Here is an 11,128-nt window from a genome sequence, read left to right as displayed (position 1 = left end):
AAACTTGCAAGTATGGGACGACGGAGTCCACGACGGCCCGTCATGACCACGACGGATGACTACGATGGCCCGTCATGACCACGACGGCCCGTCATGACCACGACGGCCCGTCATGACCACGGCCCGTCATGACCACGAAGGCCTCTCATGACTACGACGGCCCGTCGCGAGGTCCACTGCGGCCCGTCACGAGGTTCACGACGGCTCGTCGTGACCACGACGTCCCGTCGCAAGGTCCGTTGACCCAGCCGCGTTTTGACCGATTTCCAGCAAATAGAGTTACCATCTATACTTATGGCCATTAGCTGAAGTACATATTTATGAATCAAAAACGTTATCACATATGACAAAAGTTTTAGTTGTTTATGTACAATTTTTCCAAAGCACTAACAATTGTAGAGCCAAATGTACTACAAAGAAAGCACAATGAACAACCTCTACGCATGCCTATAGATGCAGAACTAGTAAATCACCAATCTATTGTCCATTAGCACTATACCAAACCACTAAAAAACAAACATACACGGAAAAACAAGCTAGTACGAAATTGCCTTCATAATGCGCCTAAAAACATTTTTCCATATCACTAACCTACTGTAGGTCACCAAACAAGCACAATGTAGCATGATCAAAGCTGAAGAATGCAACAAAAAACATACAAAACAAACCTATGCTGCTTCATTTTCAGAATCGCGAGATCCGAGACACGCGGACTGAAAAACTTTACTCCGAGCAGATCGAGATCTCCGAACGACCACCAATGATGAAGATGAAGCCACCGGAGATGACGGGTTCTTCAACTGAAAATGGAAGCTTCAGCTGAAGTTTTAGGAAATGTAGGCTTTTTTTATTTCTTTAATGTTTTATTCTTTTTAATTTTTCTTTAATGTTTTATTTTTTTGGCCAAATAAAAATGCGAGGGAGATGAAATTTTAATGTTAAAATGTTGGAGGGAATACAAAATTTTGGTGAAAACATTAAGGCCATATTTTTAATGTGTTGTATTTTCAAATATAAAAATAACACACTTTAAAAGTGTGGCCATTCATGTAAATAGTTGTTGCCAACTATAACAACACTTATAAAGTGTATTTTATCCCATTAAAGAGTACACTTTAGAAGTGTTGCTAAAATTAATGTAGCTAAAAGTCAAAATCATTGGCTACACTTTAAAAGTGTTCCCAAAAGTATTTTAGGCAACACTTTATAAGCGTTGTCAAGATTTAGTGTTGCCGTAGACCTAAAATGGTGTAGTGCAGATATAGCATGTGCTATTAGTAAACTGAGTCGGTTCACTAGTAATCCAAATCAAACTCACTGGATGGTAATGAAACGTGTGTTAGGTTATCTAAAATATACACAACATTATGCTTTGCATTATAATAAATATCCTGTTGTGATTGAAGGATATAGTGATACAAATTGGATCACCTGGTCAAATGATGTAAAATCCACGAGTCGTTATGTATTCATACTTGGTGGAGGAGAAACCTCTTGGAAATCATCCAAACAGACATGTATTGCTCAACCCACAATGGAATCTGAATTCATTGCTTTGGATAAAGCTGGTGAAGAAGCTGAATGACTTCGAAATTTCCTAGAGGATATTTCATTCTAGCCCAAACCCGTTGGACCTATTTGCATACATTGCGATAGTCAAGTAGCAATAGGTAGGGAAGGGAGCGTTATGTACAACGGGAAATCTCGTCATATACGACGGAGACATGACACCGTAAGACAACTGCATGACAGTTAAAAGATAATCTAAGGGAAAGAGTTTACGTCTTAGGACAAGTCAGCATGACGGTAACTCTATCTAGCAGACTGGAGATCCCAAGAGCTAGATTCATGGAGAAAAACAAAGTTGTGGCTGACGGTTCGACATTGTCAATTAACTTTATCCATTCTCATGATGAAGACAATGTTCAGGAAAAAAGGTTAAGACTTTAAGGCTTTTTAGTGAGGTAATAAAGATTAAAGTTTTAAATGATTTGCTAAGTTTGGTAGATTTGACCAAATAGTGTATCTACGAGATGAAACGGCTAGAATTCACCTATGTAACTGTGAAGTGGAAGCCACGTCAAAGTGAATTTTATGTCAAAATAATATTTTCTATACACTCATGAAACCAGGAGGTGTTCATGGTTGAAAAGAACACAACCGTAAGAACCATAAACAGTAAAGGGTTAATTGTGTGACATATGGTTATCTAGGTATACACTAAAGCTCGACGTTTCAAAGATATCACATACACAGATTGACCGAGTATATCCGACATATGTTCACTACGGAAAGTCCAAGGGGAAACCTACTTATCCAGATGCAATTAATTCTTTTCTAGAAAGTACACAATTGTCTGTGAATTCCTTTGTTATAACCTCATCAATGTGGTAGATTATTGGGTATGAGCAAGAATTGTTGGGAAATAGAGGAAAAGAGAGGAATTTGAAATGTTGAGAACATGAAGAGTTGGGAATTTGAAAAGTCCTCTTATGCTTTAATGAAAAGGCTTTGTCCCTCATCGGTGGTAAAAGTAAAATAGGAGAGTTTCAATATAGAAACACTCCTATTAATTGTTAAAAGGGTTGGAAAGAGGGACCCCCCTAGCGCCGTCGTCATTGTCGCTTGCTCGTTTCAACCTACCCGAGGTAAGGAAGTAAAGCAACCAATAGCCTTTTTACCTACTATGCCTTTCACCGGGTGAGCAAAAAGTAGTTACCTTTAGCCCGGTCTTTCCCAACTTCGGCTTTGTCTTTGGCTTCGGCAAATGATTGAGAGATTTTTTTTTGGACAAAGTTTATTTTAATTAATTAATTAATTGAATGACCAAAAATGTTTTCAATTAATTAGTTGATAACAGAAGTTGAAAATTAGCCGAAATGTTTCAACTTTTTAATTGACTAACCCGACCTGACTCGGATCTGCACGCGACCCATTTTATTTAAACTTTCCCATTTTATTTAAATTTTCCGCCATGACTGTTCTAAAAGGTTGCACCTTTCAGGAACATTCAGTACCATTTGAAAGGTTGCAAACTTTCATTAATTGTCATATGAATTCTGAAAGGGTTGCAACCTTTCGGAACCTATTCTTCTTACCTATAAATACCACTCATTCTTCAGAATATTTCCTTACTAATTTTATGATCTTCTTCTTCTTTGTCGTCTGAGCACATTTTCCTTCGTGTACTTTCCTACTATTGATTGGTTCACTGACAGTAGAGTTTTTTGATATCTACACTATGCTGATTAAGATCATTTTACCCTAGTAGGTTATATTCAAAATCAATCCTCGGATACTAGAGGGAAATAATTTCCTTAAGGGGACACTGTGAGTTCAGTGGACTTGATCTTTTTTCGATTTAAAAGGTTTTTAAGATTCTGGTATATTTTTTACAAATTTTACTTTTTTTGAATTATATTTTTTTTTCATCTCGCTTACTGGTTCTATAAATTTCAGTTACTTCATGTTTCAGAATAATTTATTAGAATCAGTAATTTCTTATTTTAACACACAAATTGGCAACAATTTCAGCCTCCCATACGAACACAAACAGAAGACCCGATTTTCAGCAATCCTCAACAGTACAGTCTTTCATATTTGGCGAGGCATGAAGAAGAAGGTGCTTGTGCATGCCAACCTTTTTGTGCAGATTGAGCATATCATTCATTGTTAAAAGAAGCATACATCAAATCAATAATTAGTCATGTAGTCAGTTTGATTAGTTGAAATAGATATATGTTGACATAATCTAGCATTTTATCTCCAAGAATTCCTAGTGTTGATATCATCGTGGAAACTCATGTAGCTTGTATGATCCTTGAGCTAGAGCTTCAACATGCAGTGAAGGATCATGGAACTTGTAATGTAGCAGGGGTTCAAAGTACCAGACATATTAACTTGTTTCTCAGCATTCATAGGAAAGTGTCTTGTCATAGGTGTATCGACAAAATTACTGTGCAAAAAATTCATTTCATAAATGGTAAAGCCGCTACTTCCCCACACAAGTTGAGGTAGGAACCTATTAGTGCCTCAACCACATCAACTACTTCTTACTATTTCTAATAGTTTGTCTTAGCCTACTACACATTTTTATTGAAGGCAATAGAAACTCTTAACCAAAGTAATGAACTCGAGAATTATCATCAGGAATGATTCACATTTTAAGATTGAATGGTTCATTATAGATGAATTTTGATATTTTACGAGCACATCCAAACCTGCACAGTGTAACATTGGAAATGATTTCATTTTTCTTAATTTTGAGAAAACCCTCGTGATGACTTTCAAAAGTCTTAAATAATTGTATACTAACATAACATTTGAGAATAGAGTCTCCAAGTTTCCCAAGTTATTCCAAATGTAACTTCTAGAGATATTTTTTTGTTGTCATTACTTCCAAAACCTTAGCAATTGGGATACAAAGTTTTTGCTTGCAGTTCAAGTTTATTATGCATGACTGATTCCCATATAAAATCTTAAGGTTGTAGCACAACATATAGGTATTAGGAGAGATTCCAAACCTTGAGAATATTATGAATTCTAAGGTATACACGTATGGCAGTGAATCTGTTATATTCCACCCGAACAGATTCACTCTCATACGTGTATACCTTAGATTCATAAGATTCTCTAGGACAAGAATCTTTCGCCAATTACTATCTGTCTTCTAGAACCTTTGGACTTTATAGGGCAAACTAAGAATTTTTATCCCAAAACTGCTAAGGTTTTGAAAGTGTTGACAACAACGAAATGCATGCAGAAGTTTCATTTGGAATCACTTAGGTAACTTGGAGACTCTTTTCTCAAATATACTATCAATATACATTTGTTTATGAATTATGAAAATCATCATGAGGGTCTGTCAACATTAAGAAAAATAAAATAATTTGGATTGGTGCATTGTTCAAGCTTGGATGTGCTCGTAAAATTTTGAGAATTATCTGTAATGAACCATTAAATCTAAAAATGGGGATCAATCCTAGTGATAATTCTCAAGTTCAAAAGTTTTTCAAAGAGTTTGTCTTCGGTAGAAATGTATAATCGGGTAAAGTCGGAGATTATAAGTAAGATAGTAGCTAATGTGGTGAGGCACTAATAGGTACTTGGAATCCCTGCTTCTTTACAAGTTTTGTGACTCTTCGTTGTTTGTTAAAGCTCTAACTCACGGATCTTACATGCTACCTGAGATAACAAGATTCTATTAGAACTTGAAATTTCTTGGAGATAGTGCTATATTATGTTGTTACAACACATATTTGAGACTGATTCCAAGACAAATTACTTATTTGCGGTCTACTTTTGTGAATAATGAATGTTATGCTCAATCTGCAGTTAAAGCTAGCCTGCATGAGTACATTCTTCATGCCTCGCTAGATCTACAAAGGCTATGTTGTACATTTAAGGATTTTGAGAAATTAGATCTTGTGTCCACGTTTAGATGGGAGAGTGGAACTACTTTCCCAAAGGTGCTTGGAGATGATTTTTACTCCCTTTGTTGAGAGAGATCCTTGTTAATACTGGCTTCGACAAAGATACCACATTTCTAAGCATAACACCTCTTCTGGAATAGTTGATTAGACCTCAACCAACAAAACTCTATCAAGCAAGACTATTAAGAGAACTATGCGTCCCAAAAAAATTCATGGGACAAAAATTTGACATTTGAGACATCAATATTTTGTGGGACTCTACATGATGAATCCAATTTCATTTAGGGTTTTTGAAGACTACTTACCCTAAACTCTAGCTCACACTTAAATAACACTTACATAAACTGCATATATTTCTTTGAATATGCATCTCTAAAATTTCATATATTCATGAAGTGATCAAGATATGGGCGCACTTTTCTTGACAACCAAATACTTAAACAAGATCAGTAAAATCCTTTCACAAAGATAAAAATAAATTCTAAGAAGGTCCATATCATCCTAGTTTGGGTGACACTAATAGCCTTTGAATCGTGGAGTAATCTTATGAGAGGGGAGTCAAGGGATAAATATATATGTATTCAGTGATTGCAATAATTTTTTTCTATTTGGAAAAAAATTGTGCAACTAACTTGCATGCCTAGTTTGACCTTGTTGATCTTGTTTTTGTCACTCTTTACCGAACTACAATTGAAGTAATTCTCCAAGTGCCACAAGAAGTTCTCCGCTTCTTGGGCGTCATGGATGCCTTTGAATATATGTGACTTGGCATCCTCGATCTTGGCTTCCCTATATCTGCCAGATGATGTCGATCCTTCAGATTACACGCCCTCATTGAGTGCTTTATTCTCGACTCTTATAGCTGCAATCATACTTAGCGCATCAATGAGCCGACACTCCAAGAAAGTGATGGCCTCCTTAATCTCAAACTCGGCATGCTGGCGTCCTTCCAACTCCTTGCGGATGTTGTTATTTTCCTAAGGTTGAAGTCCTCTAGAGTCTTGAACTTTTCATCAACCTCATGCAAATGCCGGCCTAATATCTCTATGGTCTGCCTCTCCATTTGAACCCTTGTGACCCATTCCTCTCCGATGATGGCCTCAATAGCCTCATCACCATAATCATCGTCACTTGTTTCAATGGTCAAATGTGGGTGACATGTTAGTGCCTTGCTTGGTGTAGGGTCGAACAACATTTCCTTACTACTCTGGTGGTGCTTATTTCCCTTGCAAATTTTACTTCCACCATCCATCATGATTGTTGTGGTGCTAGCAACGTTTATATCTCCTTCATTGGTCATTCCCTTACTGCAAACCTTTGATATGATACCACATTGTCGGAGACTTAGAGTCTAACTAATGTTTCATGCAACACTTGACAACTTACAATATTTCACGGTCATGTAAGCTCAAGTAGGACTTTTGAATCTAAGACCGCTAAGAGAATGCAAGAAAGGCTTAGAGAAACTTGAAAAGCTTTCAAAAAAAAGGCTTAGTATTACTTTGTCGAATGATTTACACTTGGTTGTAACATTTTTTTAATGAGAGGCCCTTTATTTGTATTACCTCCTAAAGGCCTAAGTGTAAATATTATCTACTTTAAAGTTCCCTAAAATATTTACACTTTAGTCCTATTCTAGAATTCTCTAAATGTTTTAGGGAATTCTAATGCCTTCTTGAATATATCTAGGAAGTTCTAGAGTATTTTACCAACCTCTTCATAAATCTAGATTTTCTCCCTTGTCCTGATGCCGGATTTGAACAAGGAAGTGGTGGGACATGACACAATGGATCATTGCGGTCCAAGCTAATCACACTTTGCATTAGTATCTAGACAATAATAACTCTTGCAACACACAATGCTACGAAGTTTCTTCGTATTTCCTATATTTTTACATAAGCTATGGATCACTAAGGTCCAAGCCAAATGCCACTTTCCATTAGGTATATGGACAAAAAAAAATCCTGAACATCCCTATAACACCCAATGCTAAGTAATCCAATATTAGAGTAAGAAAAATTTAAGTGAATATTAGGGCTAACAATATATTGATCATACAAGTATAAAAGGATGTGTTATGGTAAAGGCATTTGTCAAAGTAAAATTGATATAAACAACAATTATGTGTCAATTCTAAGCTAGTTGGGGTCAATTCTATTGTTTTTTTGGATCAGGGCGAGAAAGAATGGATATATAGTTGACATGTATAAGTTATACTTCCAATCCTCGCACTATGATAACCTACAAATTGGATTATGAAGACACAAAGAACATCATATATTGGAGATGCACCAAAAGGTACTCAATACCTACCTAGAATAGTAGGTTTCATAGAAAATAATAAAAAGGCATTCAATATATTGTTCACTAGAAGAAAAATTCCTTCTACATCAGAAATATTTTTTTTTTAGCATACAATCAAAGCATTACCTGGTCAACAAGGAAGTGAGTTGAGAACCATGAGGTATCAAGTACAATTTTCACCATTAGAAAAAATCTAGGTGATTTCTTCTATTTATGACTTGAAGGATAGACTTACCTAGTAACACGATCAAGCAAACAAGATATATGATTTAGAAATAGAAAGGAAGAGGGAGACATACTTGATGTAATTGTAGGTGCAAGAAATATAAAGGAAACAAAATATACTATTAAGAAATAGAAAGAAAGACGGGGAGATTTAGAAGAAAAAAAAGGATGATCTATCAACTAAAACACAATTAATTACTAGAGTAAAATCTAAAGGTTAAAGAAATTTCATTCATACAAGTGAAGACTTACCCAAATAATCATGAGGGTTAAATTGAACAGCTGTAAGGTTTTCCCAAATTCACAAAGTACCCTAAACATTAAATGTGCATTTAAAAACCAACCCCTAAGACAAATCCTACTTTCTGCTATTTATAATAGTAGATAAACAAACCTAATCTAGTTACAATAATAATCTTGAGCTAAAACGAAGAACTATTAATTATTTAAAATGTTGTCACCTTTTGCTTAATTTTCATTTTAGTGTATTTTTAACCTTCCATGCTTGTTTTATTAATCTTATAAGGTTTCCAAATTACTTCAAATAGACTTCATCAGTAATGAATAATGGAAGGGAAAAGATAGTAGTGTTACCTTGGTTGACTGACACATCTTGTATGAGAAGAAGAGATATAAGAATTGGAAAAGAGAGCTGGTACAGCCAACAAGAATCGAGAAGAGTATTATTAAGACGCGAGCAAGGAGGCAACACAGTAAGATTTAGATTTTATAGTTAGGGTTAATAAAAGTGGGCTTTAACCTGATCAGATTAGGTTGGGCTTGGGCCAAAACTTTTTTTTCAGTTTTTATAATTAATTAAATGGTCTATATGGCCCCAAAAAAAAATCTTTAAAAAAAGGGTTTTCGGGGTAATTTAGGGAGTATAAAAATATCAAATTTGGTAAAGAAATGCCAATAACGTAATATTTTAAAACTAGTTAAAATACGAAATTCCCGTGATTTTCGTGAGTTTCTCATATAGAAATTACCTTCATCCCCCTTAACAACTACTAACATGCAGATGGTCTAGGAATATAAGAAATTAAAATTTCATCTATGGTATATTATGCAAAGAGATTTATTGCTCACCAAAGATGAAGTTATCCTGAAGAGTTTTCTAGCTCCTCCAAAAATTTGAGAACAATATGAATCGAATTTGTTGATTCTCTCAATGAACTCCCAGTATGCATAATGACCAACTATGATATACTCTTTAGATATAAAACTCTAATACACCGTAATCAAGAAAATCTAAAGAAATTATGTCCCCCTAACCATTAGACTTATATAGTAGAGAAATATGGTATTCATTGAAACACTGCTCATGTTCAAGTACTTATGTCACAAACTTAAGAATGTGCAAACAAGTAAAAGTAGATGTGGACGATAGTTCGATGCCAGGTCTCCAACTTATCGAATATACCTTCAACCTTCTTTTAGCTACAAAAAAGGAAATACGCGCATCAAATTAGGAGGGCACAAAATTATCATCTCAAGAAAATGGTCCACATTCTCTTTCATCATTAGCTAAAGGAAATATGAAGAATTCTTACCTTAACTATATTTCCATCTTAAGTATTGGCGTATCAACTTTCTATAAGTAAGACTATTTAAGTAAGAAAATTGTATTGCAAGTTAAGGAAAATGATTCTTTAATGGAGAAGAAGTAAATTTCAAAGAATTTACTATTTTGTATGGTCATAGTAATTTAACAATATGGTGATAACAAAAAATATTGAAAAGTGCAAAGAAATATAGTTGAGATGCTTCCTCATAAATATACAAACAACGTATTGGGATAACTCAAAAGATAAAAACATTTCAATTAATTTCTGACAAAGAATGGGAGCAAACAGGAAAAACTCCTAGATTACCATAATGGAATATAGGAATGGTAATTGAGAGTTCTTTAAGTTACAACCTTATTGGAAATGTCAAGAAAAAGAAATGTTAACTAACCTTTAAAATGAATTTAAGAAAATATGGATAGATAAACTAGCATTCCAAATAGCTATCCTAGTGTCCTTCACGACTTTCTTTCTCATAGCTAACACTTCGACAAGTTCATCACTCGTTATCCCATAACTGGTTAATTCATCACAAAGTTGCCTAGCTAAAATGCCAAACTTCACCGTGTTTGACGCTTTTGAAAAGAGAGATTTCAACCCGTAGAACCAATCTATTCATGATTAGTAAAGAAAAACATTCCATTGAAATGGGCTGGAAAAGTTCTACATACACATTACTATATCATTGAGTTGTCAAGATCATAGTTTTAGTTTAATAGCAAAAGAATGATTTGATTTTTTTGTAAAATTACAAAGTATAATTGGACGGAGTAGGGAGTGTATCAATACCACTTCCTTCAGAAATATGTCAAATATATCGAGAGACAAATCAATCATTATGATATTTTCGTTGATGCTGAAAATATTGTGGCGAACTGGCGATGCATCCATATTTTTGGGGACAAAATTTTGACGATCACCTTAACTTTTTGTAAGGCAATTTCTCAAGATTTATGATCAATTTTTTGAACATCACTCTTTGTGAAGATTTATGATCCAATTTTTTGAACATCACCATCACTTATGCTAATGAAGTCTTGGTCAATATCATATTTTAGTAGTAAAAACATATTAAAGGGGGCATGCTAATTGGAAAATAAATCACTTCCATCAACAAAAAAAGTCAATTTCAATCAAATAATCAAAGACCCATTACGAATTTTCAGCTCATTTTCTCCAAAGATCTGTACTCCAAACAAACATTATACAATTAAAAGAGAGGAGGAGAGTACTAACTGACGAAAAGGGTTCTTGAAAGACTCACAATTTTAGCACGACCCACAATGGAAAATGGCAACCAATGAGTTGGGATGAAGGAATGAAGCAGTGATACGGTAGCAATACATCCGATCTTTGACATATCTTTTGCAGTTAACCCATTTTCCATCCTTAAATTTTGCTGATTTATTCAAAAAAAACATCAACTTTATTAGATCCTTTTTTCTGGGAGAATTTGAATCCTAACAGAAAAATGGCTACAGAGTGGCAAATGCCAATACAAAGGTTGTCAATTAGGTATTATGGACTCGGATTAATCACGAATTTTAGCTATGAAAATAGTTTTCGATATAATTATTAAATAAAATTACGACTTACAAT

Source organism: Solanum pennellii, chromosome 1 (assembly GCF_001406875.1).
Source record: "Solanum pennellii chromosome 1, SPENNV200".
NCBI lineage: Eukaryota > Viridiplantae > Streptophyta > Magnoliopsida > Solanales > Solanaceae > Solanum > Solanum pennellii.
This window is presented reverse-complemented; position numbering follows the sequence as displayed.